Source organism: Dipodomys merriami, unplaced genomic scaffold, assembly GCF_024711535.1.
Source record: "Dipodomys merriami isolate MVZ:Mamm:240054 unplaced genomic scaffold, mDipMer1.0.p SCAF_8, whole genome shotgun sequence".
NCBI classification, from domain to species: Eukaryota; Metazoa; Chordata; class Mammalia; order Rodentia; family Heteromyidae; genus Dipodomys; species Dipodomys merriami.
This window is the reverse complement of record NW_027206401.1, coordinates 677,828-704,342: the sequence shown is the minus strand read 5'-3', so window position 1 is coordinate 704,342 and position 26,515 is coordinate 677,828. Positions and strand designations below refer to the sequence as shown.

At 48.7% G+C, this 26,515-nt stretch overlaps 1 protein-coding gene across 1 annotated transcript in view; it reads right to left on the bottom strand.

Moving 5' to 3' along the window:
• Thbs2 (thrombospondin 2) overlaps window positions 1–26,515 on the bottom strand; it is a 151,332-nt gene that overhangs the window by 71,465 nt on the left and 53,352 nt on the right. The window contains exon 2 of the mRNA XM_070010308.1: window positions 12,494–12,560. The gene's annotated coding sequence lies outside the window, so the exon portion shown is untranslated. The remainder of the gene's footprint in view (window positions 1–12,493; window positions 12,561–26,515) is intronic.

Genomic DNA, 26,515 nt, shown 5'->3' with positions numbered 1-26,515 from the left:
TTGAAAACCTATGTTAAAAATAATGATGTTGCTGGGAAGGTGGCTCAGTGGTAGAGCGCTTGCCTTGCATGCCTGAGGCCCTGGTTCAATTCCTCAGCACCACGTAAGCAGGGAAAAAAAGCTGGAAGTGGCGCTGTGGCTCAAGTGGTAGAGCACTAGCCTTGAGCTGAAGAGCTGAGGGACAGCGCCCAGGCCCAGAGTTCAGGCCCATGACCGGACCTCTTCCCCCCCCAAAAAAAAATAAATAAAAATAATGATGTTGATGCCCTTTGCCTAGCAGGGGCACTGGAAAAGATTATGTCTTTAAGTAGAGTATAGCGCACACATAGCGTCTACATCCTCATGTAAGTGTAACCCCTCTGTACATCACCTTTACATGAACAAGTTTTTAGGAGACTTTTAAATAGAACCCACATCTTTACCTGTGTTCTAAGCCCTGGGACAGCAGGAATGTTGCGTGAGCTAGAAGGGAGCCCACAGGTGCAGGCTCACCCAGTGAACCCCAAATGCACCATGCTTTTGTGGTGCCCAGAAAAGCACCTAGCTGCCTTGTGTGTGAACAAACTTGGGTTATGCTGCTTCAGCAGGGACTTGAGGTTCCTGGCTGAGGCTCAGTGGGGAACCTGGTGCCCTCCCCAGTGCTTCTACTGATGATGGTTCAGCATCGGACAACCCACTGTTAACTAGAAACTGTCAGAGAGTAAACTGCTCTTACCACACCTAGCTTAGCAGACGTTGTAGGAAAGCCAGTCTGCTCAGAGCCCTTCGCAGCTCAGAGCATTCACATTCACTGCAAGGGGCAAAACCATCCCACACAGAGTCCAATCTGTGATAAGGCATTATTTACGGATTTTTTACTGAGCATGAAGAAGAGAATGGCCATGTGAAGACATAGTTACACCACTGTAAGGGTGAGAAGTCCTAAGTAAAACCATTCATTCATGTTACATGCATGTCACATGCATGTTACATACAGAAGACACAGCGCTCGGGGTCTGTGAAGCCCAGCAGCCTGGAGTGAGGGGAACAAGCAGGAGAGGACCAGAGAGAGCCCCTCCGCTATGCAGAAAGGACTGGAGCGCACGGCTTTCCTACTGATGCAGAATGAGGCAAACTAGGGAGAAAATGGCAAGTCCTTAAAAGCAGTGACTGGAAATTCTTGTCTTAATTATGCATCAGAACAAAGAAGACATTAAAATCAGTCTCCTCAGGGCTGACTGACAGGAAGCTCTCTTTTCTTGAAATTTTCTACTGCTCTGAGCTATGTTGGAAGAGCCGCCCTGTGTCGGGGCTAGAAGAGGAGAGCACATCGAGCTGGCCCAGTGCGTGGGAAGGCCGGTTATCAAACAGAAGCCATCTCCTCCCGCTCCCCCGCTGCCACCGCCCAGCGCCAGGTGAATGAGGTGGGCAGGCACACCGGCAGGTGTGAGGAGGCGTGCCCACACAGGCTGGAGCCTAGCTCACAAACACAGAAGACAACTTCACCTCCACCAGGCAGCCACAGCCCTTCATGAACAGCAGCAACAACAAACATGTCTGTTTTCCACAAAGTTCCTAATATTTCCATTCTTAAGTGATGGTTCTACACAGCGGGAGGGGGAGTCAGGTTAACTGAGATCTACAGAGGCCAGTCTTCTCATGCACTTCAAGATTCTCTGATGCAGCTACACAAGAAGATGTAAATATCTTCATGCATTTCGCTGGCTGCGTGTGGGTGCTGGAATGCCTCTAGAGACAGGGAGAGACCCCACCTCTGCTGAGCAAGGTCACTCCAGTCAAAGGGGAGAATGAGGTACTGCCAGTGTGGCACACTCAGCCTTCCAAATAGACCGAGCTCTGGCCACGGCACAGACACAGAGACCAAGGCCAGTGGTGGCCACTGTGTGCTGTCTCCATTCAGCCGGCCATCGCCCAAAAGTGCGCACGCACTCCCCCACCCAGATGGCCAAGTCACAGAAGCACTGAGGGAGAGAAAATCTGCACTGCACTCTTCCAAAGAGTTAAGATGCAGTAAGCCAGGTGCCGTGGCTCAAGACTGCAATCCTAGTTACTCAGGAGGCTGAGATTGGAGGATCACAGTTCAAAGTGAGCCTAGGCAGAAAAGTCCGTGAGACTCGTATCTCCAATTAACCACCAGAAAAATGGAAGTGGAGCTGTGGCTCAAAGTGCTAGTCTTGAGCAAAAGAGCTCAGGGACAGTACCTAGGCCCTGAGTTTAAGCCCCATGACTGATTTAAAAAAAGAAACAAAGAAATAAAGATGCTTTGTTAAATAGCACCTCTCTGTACAACTACGTAAAGATAGTAAGTTTTTAGAGACTATAAAGAGCAATACTATAACCACCACGACACTGGGAAGAACTACACAAGAGGCGCTGGCCCAGGGACACACCCCCTGCAGGCCGCGGAGGGCATGGAGGTGTGCAGGAGACAGGACGTGTCCCTTGAGTGTCCAGCAGGAGCATCGGTCAAAAGTAAGTAGCAAGTCCAACAGGGCCAGGCAGGGCCAGGCAGGACCAGGCCCTGAGGGGCTCAGGCTGTGCTCAGGACCCAGAATCTGCTGCTAGAGCACTGGAAACACACTGGAGAGTGGCTCTGTGCAGTGACTTGCAATTCAACCACCCCCTCCCCCAGCTGGGCTGCTTCACACACAAAGGTGACGCATATGGAAGTGAACAGACTGTTGCTAATTACAAGTGCCATAACTGATCATTATTTCCTGGTTTTGTAACTTTCATCTGCTTGAGTTCTAAGAGACCGCTGAGCTGTGCCCCGCACAGGGACATTGGCTCCCGCCGCCGGCGCTTTCCTGTGTGATGACCAGAGCCATGAGAGGGGCTGGCGACAGGATATGCGGACCGCACAGGTGACTTCCCGAAACCAGAGCCACAGGGCACCAGCTAAACAGGAGATTCTGACCATCTGTGAACAAAGCGGGAGGGAGATCTCGTCTCCCTGAGTGTGTCCTCAAATTCTAGCCCCCGCCTACCATGTAATTCAATCATTGTAACCTTGCACATCAAGAGTGGTATGATTCTGAAGTTCTCACCAACGGAAAGACATCCCCACTCTGACCCGTGCCCGTGGGAACCGCTGTGAGCACGTTGCGGCAGGGTCCCGGGCCCAGCACTACCTTTACCACCTCTCCCTGGTACACAGAAGCACCCCGTCCCCTGTGCCTACCCCCCAGGCTGTGCGCTGCAGCCCAGGCTTGGGAGGGGTGTGCCGGCTTGCCGCCCCTTCCTTGGGCGTGGGCACGGTGCCAGCTGACGTGCAGAGGGCCTGAGCGTCCGTGAGGAGAGGCTGAGCCACCTCTGGGGCCTGCCAGGACCAGGTTCCCGTGGACCAGCTGTTTGTGAGCAGATCCCCTAGGGGCTCGGAGTGTGGGTATGTGAGAGGCAGCTTCTCAGAATCACACCCTCCGACTGCCACAGAGGATCGGGGAACTGGAACACCAAATGTGGCCCAAAGCCGCTTCCCAGAGGGGCATGCCTCTCCCACCACGGTCCTTCACAGGATCGGCCGGCCAGTTCTCCAGCAGACCTAGAACACGGTGAGTCCCAGAAGCCAGCAAGCTTGGCGAGTGTCAGAAGTGCCGTGTCCACACCCATGCTGTGCGCACGGCAGGCAGGGGACCAGGGCTCCTCCGGGGCCGGGGCCCTGTCACGAGGCACGTCAGTCAGCAAGGCCTCACTGCTGGACTGCCTCACGGCCTCTACTCCGACTTCACAAACCACTCCACACCTGCCTTTGGGAGCCTCCACAAATACCCAGACCGTTCCAAGATGTTTCTTCAACTTTTAAAATTGTGAACTGCTAAATCCTATATCACCAGTGACACCAACTGCAACGCCTGCCCTCCACCCGCAGCCCGGCAGCTCCCTAATGCTAAATCCTATATCACCACTGACACCAACTGCAGCGCCTGCCCTCCACCCGCAGCCCGGCAGCTCCCTAACGCTAAATCCTGTATCACCAGTGACACCAACTGCAGCGCCTGCCCTCCACCCGCAGCCCGGCAGCTCCCTAACGCCAACAAAACGGGAGCCACTCAAAATGCCGTCCTGCCAGCACCCTCCTCCTCCTCACTGTCATATTTTAGCCTCTTCAGTATTTTTCCCATTCCCAGCACTGTTTCCTTACATTTCTGTATTGTGTAAGGTTTGAAGAGCAAATGTGTATTATGATGCTCTTTTAGGATCACTAGCATGAAAGACTGAGCTCACAGCCAAAATACACTCCTGAGCCACACAACCATCATGGAATAAAAGCATGGAAAACACACTAATAATTCTAAAATTCTACCGTCCTGCCAGTGACACGATGACCTGCCCTTACTGGTAGCAGCTTCACCCCACCCAAGAGAACACCGGAGACACGGGAGAGCGGGCCCAGACCACAGGTCACCAGGAAGATCTGCGTGGCCCAGGTGTGTCCCTGGCTTGTAATCCTCAGTTCCCTCCCTAGAATAAACTGTCATTTCTTCGTAGACACTTTTTGATTTTTGAGACTTTCCAAATGTTTCATTTGTGCTATCCCAGAAACAGCAGCTTTGTCTTACAGCCAAACCAGCAAGAAATGACAGTTCTGGGGCACTTAATGACAAGGTGAGTCCTAAGAAATGTCTAATCAGGTGCTGGTGATACAAACACCATAGAGAGTGCCCACACTCGCCTGTAGGCTCCTGGAGCAGCCCAGAGGCCTGGTCCACCCCGGAGGCAGGAGGCCGCATCTGTGTGGCATGGGAACTGACCACATGAGCTTTCTGTACAGGGAAAAGCACATTGCACAACAATGATTGAACAGTGTTGTGTGGTGAATCCTCGAATCTGCAACACAGACACTCATACTCATGATGTGAAACTGTCGCTACGCCCTCACCGCCAGCATGAAGAAGACAGACAACAGCAAGGACAAGCAGGCCAGGCCTGTGGTGGCCAGACAGGAGGAAGGACCAGCAGCCAGGGCTGTGTGGTGCTGAGTCTTGCTCTGGTGCTGGCCTCTTGCCCTGCTTCTGGTTCTGACATTAGCCGGTGAGGCAAACTTTGTGTGGGCACACACACCAGGTACAACGTTTGCCCTGAACTTAATATCAGTTGGGTTTGTGGGGCTTTAGGGAAAAACAGTTCCTTTGCCAGGAATTCCATGGAAAAAAAATGGATTGGAAATGCGAATTTGGCATCCCTAATTGGGACCACAGGTAGATAAACAGAAACCTTGAAAAAAAATGCAACCAGAGCTACAATCAAATAACATACATTCTAGGGTATTTGGAAACCTACTTTTCTCTCCACAGCCATGCCAACTATTAGGAAAGATAAAGCAAAGCAATTTGTAGAGTGATTTTAGTTTTAGCGCTTCGGCCTGAGTGTTTCTGTAAGTGAAGCAAGAAATCTGACTTGTCAAATAGTGATCTCAGCAGCCTCAGGATGAGGAGGAACTGGGCCACAGCCTACTTGAGGCTGCCTGCAGGGCCTGATCTCTCCAGGCCCATGGGCTTGCTCAGACGGGTCCACCTCTGTTCCCCCTGTAACGCTGGGGACCCCAGAACCCAGCCAGTCCCTGCTTAGTTCCAGGTCTCCAATTCACATCTTTTGCAAGGAGAAAAGATTCTTGTTGAAGTTGTGTTCATAACCACAGTGCCAAAAAGATAAACATACTTGAGTATTGTTTTGAATTTTGGAGGAAAAGGTCTATCTTCTACCTTTGCCTACAAAAGTATATTTTACTACATCACTATATGTTGTAGAAATCTTAAGAGGTTTTCTTAAATATAGAAAGCAAAGTCATTCAAGTAAAGGACCAGAAATATTTTAAAATGAAAAGTCATTGAAATCCCTAATTGTATGAGTTCATTTCATCTGATATAATGAATTCTTGTTTGATCTTCATTAGATCTTAAGATATTTTTTTTTTTTTTTGGTCGGTCGTGGGGCTTGAACTCTGGGCCTGGGCGTTGTCCCTTAGCTCTTCAGCTCAAGGTGAGCGCTCTACCACTTGAGCTACAGCGCCACTTCCTTCATTAGATCTTAACAAACCCATCTGGTTCTTTGTTAAATGTCTGGAAATTTTTCACAAAATCACAGATTCTCCATTTGAGGATTTCCAGAAGCCTGCCACTTAAGTCACAGCTCCACTTCGAATTTTTTTTGAGCAGTTAATTGGAGATAAGAGTCTCACAGACTTTCCTGCCCAGGCTGGCTTTGAACCTTGATCCTCAGATCTCGGCTTCCTAAGCAGTTGGGATTACAGGTGTGAGCCACCAGCGTGCCCTGCTGACCATGACATTTTCCACATTCTCTTAAAGTCCTTTACATATTCTTTGTCCAGTTTGCTTCATTAGTGCAGAAAATCCACCAGGACTTTGTTTCTGTAGGGTCTGTGTCAAAACCTCTTGCTGATCATTTCTTCTTTGCTTCTCATGCAAATGGAACCTAAACATTATGGATCCCTGATCTGTGTGTGTGCATGTGTGTATCCTGGGGCTTGAATTCAGGTTCCGGGCACTATTCCTGAAGGCTTTTTGCTCAAAGCTAGCACTCTTACCACTTCAGCCACAGCTTCACTACTGGTTTTGGAGTGCTTAATTGGAAATAAGAGTCTCAAGAGCTTTCCTGCCTCTGCTGGCTTCAAACCAATCCTCAGATCTCGGCCTCCTGCGTAGCAAGGCCTGCACCCAGCTGACCCCCCCCTCCCCCCGCCACTGACCTCTGATAGGAATGGTGTGTGCTGTGACGCTTGCTAGATTAGCATCCTCCTCAGCCCACACTCGCTTCAGGCCTTTCTCAAAGCCTAGCTCAACCTCCACGTGCCAGTCAGTACTCTACACTCCCATGCCAACGCTCACCGTTCCCTGCTGCCCCTGGCCAGGCTGGCTGAGAATATGGCCACAGGGACCTTATTTGGTGGGGAAATATGAACAGTATGTAAGGAAGAAGCCAAACGCGTAAATCTCATATTTGTACTTAGATTTAGTGCCTGTCCCGGGCCCCGCAGTGGTTCAGGTTCACGTCTGTGGCGCAGTGGGTTATTGAGAGCAGCGTCAGGGCACTGTCAGAAGCACCCCAACCTGGGTGACCAGTGGTAAGGTCACCCCACTTGGATACCATCCTCACACACACTGCTGATTCCTGGTCTCAACAGAGATGTGTCTACGACTGTATCATTACTATTATGACTACCATCACTACTATTGTGTTCTGGATGTGGGCTTCATTTAAAATAACTCAATTTTACATAAAATAAGTTTAATAAGTTAAGCAGGCTTAGGAAGCCAGTGTGGCGGAATAAAGACGTGGTGATTTTGGTTCCTTGGGCGGAAGCATTAAAGGCCATGAGCATGAGACCATTTTGGTCCATCCTATTGGAGACCATAATTACAACCCTTTACATGACACACAAAGAGCCAAAGGCTTCGCTGGAACACAGAGGAAAACTGCAATGTTCTTCCCACATTCACCCTGAGCTAAGAGGCAAAACTCTACAAGTTCAGGGAAATTAGAGTCAGACACAAACTATAATTGTGGAATACATGTATGGGATTATAGGTTATGCTAGGCTAGGCTGATGCACAGTTAAGTTTCTAAGAATTAAACAGAGATTTCTATAAATGTACAAAACTACAGTCATATGGCAAAACTGGCCTTTTGCTGTTCCCTGTACTTAGCATCCAGTGTGGTGAGAGATAAAAATGACCTCACCCTAATGGAACTGATCTTTTTCCTTCTACCACACATCTCTACATGACTTTCCCCAGAGTGACTCCTCCATATGTCAGTTATTTAGACAGACAGACACATACACATATTCTTATTATTGTCAAATGTTTAAATACCTTTTTCTCATAACTATTCCAATAAAATAAGTGAAGTAGCTAACCACTGAACTGGAGTAAATCCAATCACAGACCCACACAGGGACCAGCCAGACCCCATCCATGTGAGAAAAAGCTGTCCTGAAAAGCAACATCTGTTTGCAGATGAGTAACAGTGCAAAGGCCTTATGGTGCTGGTGTCTCTCTTAAATGTAGATAAGGTATCGCTTCATTGAAGGACCAGCCAACATTTGGGTTCTGTATAGGGTTGTGTCCCCTGGTGTAAAGACAGAATCAAGGAGATGACTTTATTTACGCTATGGAGAATGCAAAGATTACATATAGAATTTAGGCTGAGCGCTGGTGGCTCACACCTGTAATCCTAGCTACTTAGGAGACTGAGATCTGAGGATGATCATGGTTCAAAGCTAGAAAGGATAGGAAAGTCTGTGAGACTCTTATCTCCAATTAACTACCAGGAGTGTAGCTATAGCTCAAGTGGTAGAGAACTAGTACTAAGCACAAAATCTTAGGGACAGCACTCAGGCCCGGAGTTCAAGCCCTAGGATTGGCACAAAAACAAACAAACAAACAAAAAATAGATTTTATGTACAACATAAGCATGGCTGAAGAGAGTTGTGTATCAGTTTGTCCCACCACAACCCACACAAAGAGACCACAAAACTATCCTCTGACAAGGAGCAAGCTGGAGAGGGCGGGGCTGTGGTGAGGTCCTGGGAGTGAAGAGACAGGACAGAGCCTTAGAGAGGGAAGCACTGGGCTCCTCACACCCACCTTCTCTCTGCCCAGAACGGCTCAGACGCAAGATCAGCTTCTCCTTAAAGAACAGTGTGAAAATATGTTGAGTGGTGTGCAAGTGTGAAAGTGTATACAAACATATTGACTGAAGAACTGTAGATTCAGGGTAGAACTCAGTGTGACTCCTTAGAGAGGCAAAATTAAAGGCAAACAAAATAAACTCCAGTGACAAGTACTTGAAAGAGATGGGAAGGGCCACAGGGTGAGGGGTGGAGAAAGGAAAAGAAGGGGAGGAGAATGCAGACAAGAATCCAGTGTATATCCTACAAAATGAAGAAAGGTGAGGGAAAGTGCTGGCTGGGAAGGATGGGTAAGAGTTGAAAGAGCCCAGCGCCAGTGGCTCACGCCTGTCATCCTAGCTACTCAGGAGACTGAGACCTGAGGATCGTGGTTCAAAGCCAGCCCAGGCAGAAAAGTCCATGAGACTCTGATCTCCAATAGAAACCACTAGAAAATTGGAAGTAGTGCTGTGGCTCAAGAGGCAGAGGGCTTGCCTTGAGCTGAAGAGCTCAGGGACAGCGCCCAGGCCCAGAGTTCAAGACGCACGGCCGACCGGAAAAAAAAAAGAATATTGAAAGGGATGAAAAGGATCAAGGTGCACTGCATTCATCAGCTGCTCTGATGGCAACTCTTATACAACTATTTAAAGATAATTAAAATAATAAACAGAAAGCATGACAGAATGACTTAAATTACATTAGCCCTAGCTCCATCCTGCTTGTTTTCACTCTCTTCCTCTCTCAGCTTCTCTCTGGATTTCTCTGTGTCTATTATGTGTACGTTATTTAAAATAATGAAGTCTCACCTTCACAGGGAATCGAGGAGTGAGTGAAATGCTCTGCCCAGAGCTGGCTCTGTGCTTGCCCCAGTCCCTCGCTGGACAGGAGGCAGGAACACACCACCCTGCCTTCACCCCATTCCAGTGCTTAACTCAGAAAGCAGCTCTCTGGGGTCAAGACTAGCCATGGTTTGTATTTGTCGTCAGGCTCTCTGTTATTTGGGGTGACACTTTCCTGAGTTGAAAGATGGCCATTTGGAAGAGCACTGGCTTAGTCAGTTCTGCTTGGTTTCCACTTGGATTCTTATGGAGAAGCCAATTCCCTTTAAAGTATTAAACTTTGACTGGCTTTATTCTGCTGCTGCTGCTGCTGCTTTGGTCCTTTGAGACAGCAGACTGCAAGCTGCCCTCTGCTTTTCTGGATCTCTCTCATTACCTCCAGCTGCCCTCAGCTGGCTAGGCAGCCTCTGGTCATCCTGTGGTGGCACCCACAGCCTCCCCCCGCCCCCCCGCCCCTGAACCCACTCCTGACCTCAGCCCGCGGTAGACCAAGGTCTGGTTGTTTCCAAGTCTGGACTAGGCTCTCCATTCATCTGGTTGTCATTAGATGCTTTGCAGTAGCAGCAAGATTAACCAGGGCCAAGTTTCTGAATTTTGACACAGATTCAACCAAAATTCATGTTCAAAATGAGAGGAGAAGATGGAGGGAGCACCAGGCAGCAGGCTGTGATGACCGTGTTGTGTGGAGGCCAGGCCTCTCTAAACCCAGAGTGACATGGGACTGATTCAAGAAACACAGTCTTAGGAGACGCTGCTTTCCAGCTTAATCATGATGCAAAAGAAACAAACCAAAGTCAGTTTGTGCAAGTTGATGAAGCATCTTGGAGAGGAGCGTGCTGCGGGAGAGGCTGGAGGGTGCGCACAGCATGTTGACGCCAGGGCCCTGGAGCAGGTCCCTCCACGCAGCAGGCTGGGAATGCACCCTCCGCACAGGTTGCTGTGCACAGCAGTCTAAGTCCTGAGACCTGGGGCTCTCAGCCTTACTCATAGGAACTCCAAGGCCCTGTGGGCTCCCCGGATCGCCTCCCCGGCTCATCACCTTGTGACACTTCTGGGCCGCATTCAGGGATGTGTGCACGCGCAAGTTCATCAGCAGTCCTCTCTGAGCGCCTTCACACCTGACTCCACTGCCGCTGTTAAAACCAACGCAATTAACCAAGCCGCACAAATGTCCAAAGGTAAGTCTCCCTCCCCTCCTTGTGTCAGACTCAGTTTCCTGAAATTTCCTCTCCTGGAAAACAATGAAACAGTGGATGTGATGTTAAAGCCATTGCAGTAAGAGGAATGAGCAAGGGTTCTCCTCCCGTGCCAAAGGCACTGCAGGCATGTCCACAGACACTACATGACACAGGAGAGAGACGCACTGCCAGGACCAGTCCACAGCCGCCCTGGAGACGCTGCACACGCGTGTGCCTTCTGTCCAGAGACACGACTACATGACACAGGAGAGAGACACACTGCCAGGACCAGTCCACAGCCGCCCTGGAGACGCTGCACACGCGTGTGCCTTCTGTGCAGAGACACGACTACATGACACAGGAAAGAGAGAGAGACGCACTGCCAGGACCAGTCCACAGCCGCCCTGGAGATGCTGCACACGCGTGTGCCTTCTGTTACAAGGTCAAACATAAGGTGTGGGCTGGGAGTTCGTCCCAATACTGCTCACACAAAAATCTTACGAAGGTGACTCTAATCAGAGTATGATAAACTAATGTTCTACGTGGCAATCCGTGGGGCAGTTTCTATAGTAGTAAAACACTCAGGGAGCCATAAGAAAAATACCTGCTTCCACAAAAGACAGAGAAACATCATGTACAAAGCCAGGCAACAAAGTAGGAGAACAGGAAAATATACAGCAGTGCTACCAGATGAGCATATGGTAAGGAATGCTGAGCCAAGACAGGAAGTTCTACTGGGATAAATAGAAACATTTCAACGCTAATGAAGAGCTTCACAATGTTCAAAGTACAATGGGTTGGGCTACAGGGAAAATTAGACAGTTTCACAAAAGTAAATTAAATTTCCAATACCACTCTTTTAGTAAAGGTAATGGAATTCTATGCCTCCATCAGAAAGAATGACATTGCCCCATTTGTTAAGAAATGGAAAGACTTGGAATAATTTACATTAAGTGAAGTAAGCCAGGCCCAAGAAACATAGGTCCCATGGTTTCCCTTATGTGCAATAACTAGTATATGTCTGAGTCAAGCAGAAAAGGTCAGATAAGTTGACGTTAGGCAAAATGAACCCCAAGATAAGGATTCAAATGGTTTTTCTTTCTTGCTATTGTTTCTAACATATTTATAAGATGATTTCTTTGTTGCTTTGTATGTTCCTCCCCCACAGTATAACTCCTGCTTTCACTGCATTTGATGTTTGTATAATTTGTGAGGGGAAGGGCAAAAACAAATGGTTTAAATAGGGATACAAGTGGACCCATTGCAACAATGAGATGTACAAGACATTATGTCAAAAAACGAACTTTACAACTTTGATGGGGTGGGCAGGAGGGGATGGGAAGGGGAAACAAAGGAGGAGGCTACAATGCTTGATAAGAAATGTATTCATTACCTTGCTCATGTAATTGTAACCCCTCTGTACAGTATTTTCACAATAAAAAAAGGATAAATCAGATAGAAAATGTGCTGAAAAATAATAAACTGAACAACAGTAAGAATGAACTTGACCTAATTAACATTCTAAAAGAGCTCTCCCAGTGAAAACCCAGTACACTTTCCTCATAAGAATACACATAACACTGACCATGATGTTCTGCATGCTGGGACATAAAATGCATCTGAATAAACTTAAGATATGCTTCAATAAAATTAAAAGTATTTCTCAATAAATTCTGTATGGCATAGAACAATCTCTTACCACACTGGAATTTAACTAATAAAATCATTCACAGTTAAGCTGTCTTGTAAACTTCCCAGCACCCTGCTCAGTAACCAGTGTTCACACAAGCATTCCGGAACCTGCACTGATCATCTTTTCTCCATAATCAGCTGTCAGACTGACTTACTCTCTTCATTAGTGTCTGCCCAGGATCCCAGCAGCTCCTCCACAGCACCCACGGACTTCCTGATCACCTGTGACAGAAAGATGCAGTGTCACCATCAGTATTCATGTCATATTTAACAGGGGCAGTAAACGTCACAAAAGTAGTGTTAAGTGAGAAGACGCAGTGGCCAGGGAATGAACAGGCGTGCTACTTTCCAGAGTAAGGTTATTACCAAATATTCTTTGAATTATAATCTCATTTGATTCATTAGGCAACTTTAAACTTTGCAGATATTTGTGAGCACTCATATAAACTCTAAGGGCTAATTTGTCTATATTGTGTATCACTAATTACGAGAAGACCATATAATTTTAAGTGAAGAGGGTCAGCACAGACGTGTGCCTCTCGTGTTGCAATTGACTGCTCTGTGTGCATATATAAGTGGAATATATAGTGCATAGAATATACAGGAATAAAATAACTATCTTTTAATGAAATATATTTTAAGTTAGAACATACAATGCTGTTACTTATAATAAAAATGAACAATCTAAGCATTGAGAATGTTTTCCGGGTGGTATGAGGGAAAACTAATTTTTCCAGTTCTGTATCTTACGGTCCTGTGATTTACCTCACCTCTTGGGTGGAAAGCTTTACCCCTGTGCTTACTGTGCTACACTCTGGACCAGCTGGGGCCGGGAGAGTCTCATGTCCTTCCTGTGACTCTCCCACAGTCAGGTGGTGTGACACACCACCAGTATAAATTACAAGGGACAGGAAGAGACAAAGGCCTTGATGCAGCTTCTCAGTAGCTGGCTGAAAAGGGGTGATGACTGCTAAGATAAAGTTTCATAACAACACAGGCAATTGGGGTTGTATGATGAGAAAATAATGAGAAATCAGGCAGCACAAAAATGGACTCAATGCGGTCTCACAGGGAAAACCTGACAGCCCATTCTGCAGCCCCGCCAGCCCCACACAGGGCCACGTGTGGTGTGCACAGCGCCTCACCCGCTGGGTACATCTCAGACTACCACGTGTAGCCCCGCCAGCCCCACACAGGGCCACGCGTGGTGTGTGTCCACAGAGCGTCACCCACCTGGTACATTGCAGACTGCCATGTGCAGTGCCATACTTTAGTCACACATATGCACACCATGCACACATGCAACATGTCTGTTCATGCATGCTGGCATACACCCATGCACACATATGCATGTGTGCGCACACATATACATGTATGCACACCTGTTTGCACACAACCATACACCTGCAGAGTTCTGAGGAGTCAAGAGCAGTTGGCTGAGGGCAGAGTGGGCAGAGGAATTGAAAAGAGGAGTGTACTCCTCTGCAGAGATCATGCCCTGGTGCATAAAATGCTCCCAAACTCAGCCTATCTCCATCAAATGGATGCCATTTTAAGGGAAATGATTTATTCAGGTTGCGTAAAGAATGTCCCATCAGAGGATGTGAGTTCTTCAGCCTGGCGCAAACAACCACGCCTAACGCCCAGAGGCAGGAGGTGAGCAGGGCAGGCCATGACACCCCGCCTCGGAACCTGCACACGCTCTGCTTCTGCACGCTGTGCGTTCTCTCCAAGTCAGAGAATGCTTTCCACTCTGGAGAAAGGAATGATTTGGGTTTCTGCTGATGAAAACTTTGAACAGTTAATTTTACTTAAGTTTTTGCTCTAAGCACAGCCCGCATTCCAAGGCAGACAGAACAGGTAACGACGATCCTTCCATATTGTCCCAGCTGTCAGCTCCTTCTTGATAAAAAAAAGTAGAGATATACGCACACGTAAACCTTGGACCACTTGAAGATCCACATTTTGGAATTATGAGGCCAATTTTGATTGGTGTTGAAGCTGCTTTGTTATCATTTCTATCTTTCACTAAGTAGCCTTTACCGAGCAAACACTGTCACAGCAAATACTAAGAGCTCAATGTAGGCACACTCATCACCTCACGCTGTCTTTCCAAAGCCCATGCAGGCAATCCTCGTGGCCCACTAAAACTGCCACTGCCACTTGGGACCTGCTGATTCTGTCAGCCTCCCCCACGCCTTTCAAAACTAACTGGAGACCTATGAAGGGACACACTTCAGGCATTTCTCTACCTGCTGTTTCATAATCCACGTATCCCGTGACACGCCTCATGTGTGACCCACACATGACACTGCCTCCCGCGTGGCACTCCACCCACGTGACCCTGGTCGCAGTCACTTGTCTGTGGCCCCTCTGTCACTCTCCTCTGACACAGTCCCCCTTCTGTGGACAGAACCCCCGCCCCTTGTACAGTGTAGCCATAAAGAAGCTTGTCCTACAGTCTCCACAGCTGAGGCTCTGCTTACTACTGTCTCTGTGACCTCTTCATATCCTTGTCCAACTCTGTGTTCACCACCACCTTCCTCTCAGCTGTAGCTCTGGCAACTCCACAGGATGAGAATCCCTTCCATGTCCTGTCTGCTCACGGTGTCTGCTGGTCAGAGCCTCCCTTGTGCGGCCATGCACAAGGCATTCCACTGTGGGGAATGGCCGCCATGCTCTCCTGGCTGATGGGAAGGCCCCAGTGCCTTTGGCTTCTGATGAGCTTGCTACTGACCAGCTACATAGAGTCGGGGTGGGGGGGGGGCGGAGAGATTGGCTTCAGGACGCTTCCTCATGAGGCTGTGAACATGGCAAGTCTGACATCCTCAGGGCAGGCTAGAGTCCAGGGAAGGGTTGAGGCTGCAGTCTTGGGTCTCAAGGTCGGAACCGTAGGCAGAAATCTCCCTTCTCAGGGGATGCAGTATGGAAGGTCACCTACTTGACTCCTATTCAGTCTGTGGACTTCAGTGCCCTGGTCCACTAATACTGCACAGCAGCACCCAGTCTGGTGTCCCATCAATGCTAGTCATTGAGCCACCCCAGGCTACTGTCTGATCCAATGGCTAGTCATTGAGCCACCCTAGACTACTGTCTGATCCAACGGTAGTCACTGGGCCCACCCCAGGCTACTGTCTGATCCAATGAGAGACACTGGGCCACCCCAGGCTACTGTTCCATCCAATGGCTAGTCACTGGGCCACCCCAGGCTACTGTCTGATCCAATGAGAGACACTGGGCCACCCCAGGCTACTGTCTGATCCAATGAGAGACACTGGGCCACCCCAGGCTACTGTCTGATCCAATGAGAGACACTGGACCACCCCAGGCTACTGTCTGATCCAATGAGAGACACTGGGCCACCCCAGGCTACTGTCTGATCCAATGAGAGACACTGGGCTACCCCAGGCTACTGTCTGATCCAATGAGAGACACTGGGCCACCCCAGGCTACTGTCTGATCCAATGAGAGACACTGGGCCACCCCTGGCTACTGTCTGATCCAATGGTAGTCACTGGGCCACCCCAGGCTACTGTCTGATCCAATGGTAGTCACTGGACCACCCTAGACTACTGTCTGATCCAATGAGAAACACTGGGCCACCCCTACTGTCTGATCCAATGAGAGACACTGGGCCACTCCAGGCTACTGTCTGATCCAATGAGAGACACTGGGCCACCCCTGGCTACTGTCTGATCCAATGGTAGTCACTGGGCTACCCCTGGCTACTGTCTGATCCAATGAGAGACACTGGGCTACCTCAGGCTACTGTCTAATCCAATGAGAGACACTGGGCTACCCCTGGCTACTGTCTGATCCAATGAGAGACACTGGGCCACCCCTGGCTACTGTCTGATCCAATGAGAAACACTGGGCCACCTCTGGCTACTGTCTGATCCAATGAGAGACATTGGGCCACCCCAGGCTACTGTCCAGTCTGATGACTGGACACGGGGCTCACCGTAGGCTACTGTCTGATTTGACAGCTGGGCACAGGGATCACTCCAGGCTAGTGTCCAGTTTGACGGCTGGGCACAGGCTCACCCCAGGCTACTGTCCAGTCCAACAACTGGGCAGGGTCCTGCCCATGCATACAGAAAGCATCCACTGTTGCCTCCTTAGGTTTTGTGCTTTGCATCATCACCCCACATGAAACTGAGGTCCTTTCCCTCTTCCCAATGTTCTGAGTAAGTGTTCTCCCTGACTTTTCTCTTTTTGCTCCCTCACCTACACACAAGCAACCCGGCACTTGTGGAGAGAAGATGGCAGCTGGGGTCAGCACTCCACAAGCAGGCTTCACAAAGCCCAAATGTACTCCCAGCCACCCCAGCAAACCACACCTGCTCCACCATCTCCTTCTTCCTTCTTAATGGGTCTCATGGCAAGCTTCTCCCACCAGAACCAGGCAGCCGGGAGCAGGACTGGGCTGCTCCCGCGCCAGGCCCTTCCCACCTTCTCGGGAGCCATATGTGGTCCATTGCCTCTTCTGGACCCTCCCGGTGCTGTGTGATGAAGGCATCTCTTGGCTCGATGTTCCTTCAAGCCCCACACTGCCTTATGATTTCACTGAGCTTTCCTCTGCCACAGGCACCATCTTCTCAAAAGGCTATTTTCATGACCCACCCCTTTGTCTCTAGCTTAGGGTACACCCCTGACCTCCCTCCCCAGCACTCTGACACAACAACAACTTGACAGTCCCCAGTTGATCACACGTCAGTAGGCAGTAGGCATACCATGACCCCACACAAACCACAGGGTAGGCACACAGTGACCCCACATGTCAGTATGCACACCACACAGTAGGCACACAGTGACCTCACACAAACCACGCAGCAGGCACACGGTGACCTCACACAAACCACGCAGCAGGCACACGGTGACCCCACGCGTCAGTATGCACAGGGCAAAGAAGGCTTCAGTTCAGTGGCCTCTCCCAGATTTCCCACAGCTCTCCTCACGCCATGTGACCCTTGCTACTTCTCTAGATCGTCAAGTGTTTCTCCAGTTCTCCTCACGGTCTTACTTCCATGTTCAGAAATTCAAGTGCTGACAGTCCTTGGAGCCTGACTACGTCTGGGAGTCCGAGGCCCAGCCCCACCTGCACCCTGCCAGCAAGTTCGCCACAGGTATAGGGTGCGTGTGGTGAGGGAGAGTCACTGCTGTGGTCTTCAGAAACAAAGCCTCTTCTGGGCTGAATAATTTTTGAGAGAGTCACCCAATGATTCCAAGTTAAGTTCACCAAACATATGGATCAAATTTGCCTTAAAATTTCCATGCTTTGAAAACTAAGCAGAAAAATGCCTGGCAGTACGACTGACATTTTTTTCAAGTGGCTTGTGTTTAATTATAAACGTTTGCAAAACCCCCAAACCCCAAAGGGCCTGCCATCTCAACAAAAAGCAGCCAAAGTGCTCACATACAAGCCTCAGCAGGCTGGGTACCCACGTCTCCAAGACTGAGGAGGTAACCACCACGTGACCAAACCGGTCCTTTTCTTCCATGTTTGCAAGTAATCCTAGACATAACCATTAATGATTCTAATTGTTTCTCTAGATTGTTCTACCTACTTTACTACATCCTTACGATTAGAGGGCTAAGGAAGGCAGCATGCCTGGTAGGACCATCAAAGTCATAATAGCCTTTTAACTTCACTGCAGAATTCTAACTAAAGCAAAGTGCTCCCACCCCGAGTCAGGCTTTCTAAACTTTGAATTTTGAGGATAATCAGCTTAAAACAAACCAGGCTCAAGGTCTCATTTTGCTTTTGATCATAAACAGTGATGTTTGTAAACTTAGCCCACACGTGTGTATGTGTCTGGAGGTGGACATGCACCTGGCAGAGGCCTGCACAGCCTGTGCCACACACACGTCCACACCTGGCTTCAGGGTCTTTCCAGTGCCCTCTCTCTGTGCTGTTCTGACCTCGGTGTGTGAATGGGACGTCTTCTTCCCTCTCCCAGGCTGCCAGGAGCAGGCTCTTCTTCTGTGTGTGTGCTGGGTGTTGTCTCCCACTGCTAGGCTGTCCATTCCAATCTGGCTGTGAGGACAGCAAACAGCTCAGGTGGATGATCTCACGAGGGGTGGACATACTGGTGAAGGCCGAAGTCTGTGTGGCCGCCTCTGCCGGCTTCAGGCACTAAACACACTGTCTCCCAGCTGCCCAGACATCCGCTGGGGAGGGCCTGCATCCACCACATTCAATAAACAAATGAATGCCTGATTGGTGGTGGGGACGACTGCCCTCAGGGGAGTGATGTCCTTCAGTCCTAACAGCCTCTGCTAGGAAAGCTGGCTTCTGGCCACATCCTGGGCCAGGACTAAAGGACACACCTGTGGCTTCTTTTCTAACACCCTCCCCAAATCCTTTTCTCTCCGTTCTCCTGTCCACTACACTCTCCCACCCCTGCCCTGCCCCATCCAGGCCCAGAAGTGGCTGGACCTGCACCACTTGGGAGGTCTGGGCTGTGTGCACAACTCAGGCTGGTCCCGGCTTCTCCTTGGCTGTCCATGTCCCTGGTCACCATCAACCCCACATCCTATTGCTGCTTATCCCTTCCTGCCCCTCTCTTCTTCATGGAAACAAGACCCGTTTCTCCTCCTTGGTTCCTGTTTGTAAGGCACTAGATGTGAGCTGACGTGACCTCTACCTCTCCTACCCCATCCGTATGCTGTGTTCTCTTCCCATTGCTCACTATGCCCAGACATCCCTTTGAGAGAGACAGACAGACAGAGGCAGGGAACCTCCTACCTCATCAAAAGATCTGGGGTGTAGGAGGCCTGGGCTGGCAGGCCAGGGCTGTGTCAGAAGGTCGCGGGTGAGGGTGCAGGCTGGGCTGTGTCTCAGGTGAGGGAGCAGGCTGGGCTCATCCTGGGTCACAGTGAGCCAGGAAGCAGCGGCTGGATGCAGTGACCACAAAGAAATACTGGAGTCACTCTTCCCTTTACATTTCTTTTTAAAATATATTTCCTTTTCTTCCAGGAAATCAGATGATAAATAGAAGAAATGATTCATCTAGAAATGGTCATGTAGTGAATCTTGATCCAAAACATTTCAAGTACCCATTCCAAAAAATGTGCTATCTGTTCATAAAATGTAGTTTCACGTTCTGCTCTTAGCTCAGGCTGAGCTGGAGATCTGATGTTTCACCACTATGCAAAGCGTAAGGCACTGGTTAAAGATGGGTGGGAGGCAGATGGGTGGGACAGCGTGGAGGCCAGGCCTCCACCAGCATTACAGCTCAGCACTTTGCATCTGCATCCTCAAGCATGGCATAGGCTTCACTGGGACTGGCGGTCTGAAACTGGTGGGAATGCGAAGGAAAACCTTTTTCCTCCAATGTTACTGAGAGGTGGGAGCTTTCCCATAGCCCTCAAAAAACAGGACAGGGCCCTGGCCAGAAGGCTCCAGGCCACAGCTGGAGGCTCGAAGTTAGTCAGCAGTGTGTGGCCAGCACAACAGGAGGGGTCACCGTGGACCGTGGAGGCCAAGTGGGGAGGGAGTGGCTGTGTCTGAGAATGGCTTGCTAAGGCAGAGTGCAAAGTCTGCTCTTGAAAAGACCAGTTCCCAACAGGGGAGACAGCCCATGTCCTGCAGGTGTCTCCAGAGCTGAGGGCCAGAATCCAATATGTGGGAGCAGCTCGCTCGCTCCCCTCTCTCCCCCTCAACGAGTTGGGCCGCTCCGTGTTTGTGGATAGGCATGCTGAGCTTCTCCAGCTCTTGCTCAAGATGAGGCACAGAATGCCCGGGGCGGTCAGCTGCACCCTGGGCCCGTGCTTGCCGGGTTGTTGGCAGGAAGGCTCGCCCTCCCTTCCTGTTAGCAGTCCAGTCTCTACCTCCCCACTGGCTCATAAACTGCTCAGTAGCGGACCTGGGTATTTTCATTATTTGTTCATGTGTTAACTTGATAAATGGCTGGATGGAGGTTTGAATAAGCTAATAAAATTCACTCCCGAGTGCTACTCCAGGAGACTGTCTAGTCATCAAGAGCGATGTGCTTCACCCTCCGGAGAGACTGACTCTGCTCAGCTGCTGGGCTGTGTCCTCTCCGGGGACACTTGTGCAATAAAAGGAACACTTGCCTACATTGAGAGCTCCGTGGAATGAACAATCCACTTGACAAATACAGTGTGCAGATGCCGGCTTTCCAGGTGCTCAGCTCTGGTTTCTCTCACAGCCCTTTCAAGGTCCCCAGTAGCTGCACGCGCTGTGCTGGGCCTGCCCCTCACAAGCCAGGAGGAGCGGTGCCACCCTCCTGCCACTGTGCAGAGCCAGGCCTCTGCGTGCTGGAAGAAGACATCTGCTTTTGGAGTTAGTAATTGCAGCAGGTAAAAGGTACGCAACTGCCGCTCACAGGCGAGAGTGAGGCTCAGACTCATCAGGAAACTGGCCCAACACAACACAGAACCACCAGACATTTTAGCACACAGCTCCTTCTCCGCCATCTGCTCTCCCCTCTTCCCTCCAGTGCCGCTTTCTGCCGAGGTCATTACAGCAACAACGGTGAGTTTGTGGTAGCCTGTTCCCCAGACCCCTGGGCCCCCAGGTCCCAGGGCATGGACTTCTGGGAGGTGGTGGAAGATTTAAGGGGTGAGGCCTAGTGGCTGGAGGAGAAGTCTCGTTGGTGTGCCCTGGGGGGAGGGGGGGAGGACCCCAATCACAGCAGAGAGTCTGTCACCTCGGGCTCATATGCAATGAGCCAACCAACCAGGGCCTAAAACTCTGAGACCGTGAGCCAAAATAAAGCTTACCTGATTATCTCAGGGATTTGTTATGGCGAGAGACACTTGAGTAACTCTGATCTTGTTCCAAAAAAGACATCCTGATTTTCCTCCAACCCAAGAGAGCTGTTGGAAGCCTGCATTCAATCAGGTCTTTTTCTCAAAGATCTCTCCTCTCTCTCCTCTTGTCACAGTCCTGACTAAACCAATCAGCAAACAAAATCTGTAACCATAATTGTCACCATACTAATTCACTGATTTTTCTCTGTGTATTTTTCAACTTGGTCTGTAAGCAGCATCAAGCAGAAATCAAGGTTTTAAGAGCAAGTGATTGATGACCTCCCATCCTGAAATCAAGTCTTGTAGAGACTCATGTTATCGAATTATAAAACTTGCCTGGACTTAAAGTAACACTCCTCACTCTGTCCTTGAGAGCAGGTACCAGGCTGCGCCAGACAAGCCTCTATACTTTTTGTACTATGTTACAGTATCATTCCAAAGGATTGCCCACATCTTGAAGCAGGTGACTTTTTTCTTCATCACATTAGCCCTTCACTGGAGACAGGTGAGATGAATGGAGATTGTTCCAATCTCCCCTTCGATGGGGATCTTTCGTACCTAAAAGAAAGCAACAACCTCAGGTACAACTTCCACCTTCCCTGAAACGCAGCCAATTTCACCATACAATGGTCAAAGCCAGCATTTAGGTACGTAGAGCCCATATTCACAGGGCGGTTGTGAGCACTGATGTGGCGGCTTTCTGTACCTCACAAACCAGGGGAGGGGGACAGCTGAGTGAGAGCCGCATCTCTGCTGTGGACTCCAGAAGCAGCTGCCCTGCTGTGGAATCGGCGATGCCTGGGCAGGGGGTCAGGAGCACGTCGAAGCCAGAGCCTTGGGCTCAACAGGCAGGTCGTGGGGCCAGGGTGGCGGCCATGGACACAAACGAACACGCAGATGTATGTGGGTTGCGCCTGTGCAGCATCCCTATGGAATCAGCCTGTGTGGACCCACAAGCTCCACACCGTTGTGTCACACCTCCGGAATCCTTTTCCAAGTGTTTCATCTGACCCCCTGGCTGTGAACTCTCTCTATATGTTACACACTGCAGGGTTAGCAATTTCTAGTTGAGTTCAGGAGGAGACAGTACCCTACCATTTGGAACGCTAGCTTGTATTTGGAAAATCTGTGCAGATTTTCTCCAAACCCTTTGATTTGGGGTGAAAAAAGCAAGACGAGGACAAGAAAGGAGTGGCAGAGGGCTGAGGGACCAGCCATATGTCTGGGATGGTTCACAGGCTGTGAATAGGGCCAGACAGCACAGCTCCAAAATGTCCAGGACACACCTGGCCAGGAGCACAAGCTACACAACAAAACAGGCAAGAAACAAAGGTGAGGAGAAAATGGCCACATCTCACAGACAATCACACAGAACACACAGGCACTCACATACACTCCCGTGGCCCGTCAGCATGACTTGCTTCCTAACCCAGAGCCTGACTCAGACCAAAGGTAACTAACTCTGCCCACCTGTCTGTGGCAGCGGTCCACGGAGCTGCCCTCACCTGCATCTAGCTGCTTCCAGATCCGAAAGCCAGGTTCTTCTCCTCTAATCAGCGCCATCTCCTCGACTCCTCCCAGCACACCGGCTCGTGCTTCCACCTTTCCCAGTCTGTTTGCTCTCCCTTAGTGTATCTGGCCCAGCTCATGGCTTCTGGCTTATAGTGGCTCTGGGGTGGCTCTCCTTGGCTTCCCCCTGGTCTCCTCGGCCCTGCAACCTGTGGTGTAGATGACCTCCTAGATTGCATCCAGGATTCCACCAGCCACCCTCAGAAACAGTTCTGAGACAACAAGGTGAGAATACAACCAAGTGGGCTTCTGTATGCCAGAAAGAAAAAACAACACTTATTTCCCAACTTTTTTCTCAGGCAGAAGCCTGAGATCTGTGAGCCGACTAGATGCTAAATGTTTTGGTTCCACTCAACAAAGTCTTGAATACCTGCCACAGAAGCCTGTGTGCTAGCCCCTGGAGATGTCAAAACCTCATACAAAGCATGCCAACCTTAGAGAGCCCACAGAATGGGAGAATATCCTCACTATCTATACATCAGACAAGGGCCTCATATCTAAAATATACTTAGGAGTTCAAAAATTTAAACGCCCCCAAAATAAACCTTCAACAAAACAACAATTAGTGAATGGGCTAAAGACTTAATGAGAGATTTCTCAGAAGAGGAAGATGACCAATAGACAGATAAAGAAAAGCTCAATGTCTCTAGCCATAAAATAAATGCAAATCAAAACAACATTGAGATTCTACCTCGCCCCAGTTAGAATGGTCATTATCAAGAAAACTAACAATAATAGATTATGGTGGAGTTGTGGCCAAAAGGGAATGCTATTGCACTGTTGGTGGGAATGTGAACTGGTTCAACCACTCTAGAAAGCAGTATGGAGGTTCCTTAAAAGACTACACATAGAGCTCCCCTGTGACCCAGTAATCCCACTCCTGGGCATTTATTCAATAGACCACAAACCAGGTCGCATTAAAGCCACCAGCACAACCATGTTCATTGCAGCATTGTTCACCATAGCTAAAATATGGAACCAACCCAAATGCCCCTCAGCAGATGAATGAATCAAGAAAATACGATATATATACACGATAGAAATCTATGCCTCACGCCTTAAAACAAAATTGTTTTCTGGGCTCAAATTCTCAATGATCTACCTTCCCCAAAGGAGAGACAAGCCATTAAATAGAAATAGACCGCATCTTTCTAACCCAGGTTACTCTGGTCTGCATCCTACCAAGGCTGAAAGCCCCTTATACTGTCCATCCACAATAAACAGTCCAATTTTTTTCTTCCAATTCTGGTAGAGCTGACCAGCGTTAGCGAGTTCAGCATGGAAATGAAAGTTTGAGTAAAGCAGAGAAAGTCGGATAAGGTGATGTTAATGAAATGAACACTAAGATATGTGTACAAAAGTTTTTTATTTGCTTAGAAGCGATTGTTTATGACACATTCATAAGATCATTTCTTCCTTACTTTGTAAGTCCCTCCCCCATTGTATAACTACTGCTTTCACTGTATTTCATGTCGATATAATTTGTGGAGGGGAAGGGGAAAAACAATTCATTTAAATAGGATAGAGGTGGACCCATTGCAAAAATGCGATGTACAAGTCGTTATGTCCAAAACGAACTTTACAACTTTGGTTTGTGAATGGTGGGGGTATGAGAGCGGATAGGATTGTGTGGGAGGGCAGGAGGAGGATGGGAAAAGATGGGAAGGGGAAACAAAGGAGGACGTTACAATACTTAATAAAAAAATGTACTCAGTATCTTGCACATGTAATTGTAACCCCTTGTACATTGTTCTCAAAAAAATAAATGAACAAATTAATAAATAAATAAATTTGAAAACAAAAAAAAAAGAAATCTATGCCTCAATCAGAAAGAATGACATTGTTCCATCCATAAGGAAATGGAAAGACTTGGAAAAAACTATATTAAGCAAAGTAAGCCAGATCCAAAAAACATAGGCTGCATGGTTTCCCTCATTTGTTGTAACTAGAATATGCCTATAAATCTATAAGTAAACACAGTGGATGGTAAAAGCAAAAAATTACACTGGGATATGATAAATTGTATGGGACTCTAAAATATTCACACAGAGAGACCAAAGGAGGATATTCTTAGGAGAGGATCACAGAGGCTCAATAGCTATGTGCATATGATCATATAAAATGATGTTTACCAAAATGAAGTCAAGATATGGAAATAGGTTTTGTTATTTCTTTTCCCCCGCTCTTTTGTCACTGTTTTTTAGTTTTATACCTTTTGCCTTATATGTGTTTATCTGTTTTGAGGATGGTAAGGGATAAAGGGTGAACAAATTCAGCAATGATACTCACTACACACTATGTTGAAAATGAACTGTACATCTTGTGGGGGAGGAGGGTTGGATGGGAAAAATTGTGAGAAAACAAGGGAAGAAGTGGCATTGTTCAAAAAGAAATATACTCATTACCTGATTTAGGTAACTGTAATCCCTCAGTACATCACCTTTACAATCTCACACACAAGTGCCAGCCTTGACATGCCTGGTCAAATGAAGAAAAGCCATAAGTAGCTCATTGCAATTCAGTGAGATAAGAGCTGAGCCAGTGGGTGGGGCATGGAGAGGAAGCAACTGTGCCACAAAAAAGGCCACTTCAGACAAGAGATCTTCAAAGCCAGGTGTCAGGAAGGAACAAGCCCGAGTGTGTCAGCACCAGCCCTGGAGCACGAGCTGTCTGTCACACAGTCCTCAAGGCAGAAGGGAAAGAACTCCCTACTGAGTGAGGGTTAGGATAGTTGACTTTTTATAGTTTTAAATTTAAACTTGTTTATAACTATATAGAGAGATAAAAATTATACATGTCCATGGGAAATCTGTGCTATTTCAGTTCCTACTGCACACGTGTGTATGTGTATATTGCACTGTGCCCATACTCCCCAGTTCCCAGGGGTGGAGGAGGCATTCGGACTCCCCCCTTCCAGATGTCAGGTATGTACTCCTACACTTGCTCTCTATGGCCACCTGTTGTGTACAAATGCCACAGACTTCCTGCTCTGGTCCAACCCCGGGGCTTGGTGCTCCACTCCTGCCCTGTACCAAGCTTACCGCTTCTCCTCCACCTCACCCCCACTGCAGGAGTGGCTCAACACTCATCTGTTGACAATGTCCACATCCTCATCCCTGGAACCATCCTAATCCCTGTTTGCTTTATATACCTAAAAAGGAGAATTGTTGAGACTGCATTGAAGTCTGTTCATCAGCTGACCTGAGATGGGAGGCCATTGTACAACACAGGACCGGGGGATCATTTGAGTTCTTCAAAGAGGGAGCAGGTGCCAAAGATGGAGTTGAGAGGCTGGGGAACTCAGCCACCAAGGCAGGAGGCTTCAAGGCATAAGGGTCCGGTCGCCTGTGGACACTGGGATCGCTCCACTCACAGCCAGATGACACCATCTTGGCTTTGGCTTATACTCCATGGAACAGAAACATCCTTCTAGAGCCTGAACAAGGAGGAAGAGGACCTCTCTGGAGCTCCAAGGGGAAGCCCTGCCATCTCTGCTGGATTTTATTGCAGGAGACACATGCAGGGCCTCTGGCCAACAGGTCTGATTGTAGCCCCTAATGATGTAAGCCTTATATATGAGGGGTTCTCAAGGCTGCAAACAAAAAAAAAAAAAACAGAAACAACAAAAAAACAAAAGAACAGAACAGCACTAACCTGTGATGATGATTCTTAAGATCTGATGTCACGATTAAGCCATATAAGCGTCAGGAGAACAAGCTGATATTTACACATAATTGGAAAGCACTTTCTGGCCAGCCAGTGCTGGAGAGCTGGGCAGCCTTAGCGGCTGTCCTGGGCTGATCTGAGACTGCACCTTAATTCCAACAGTC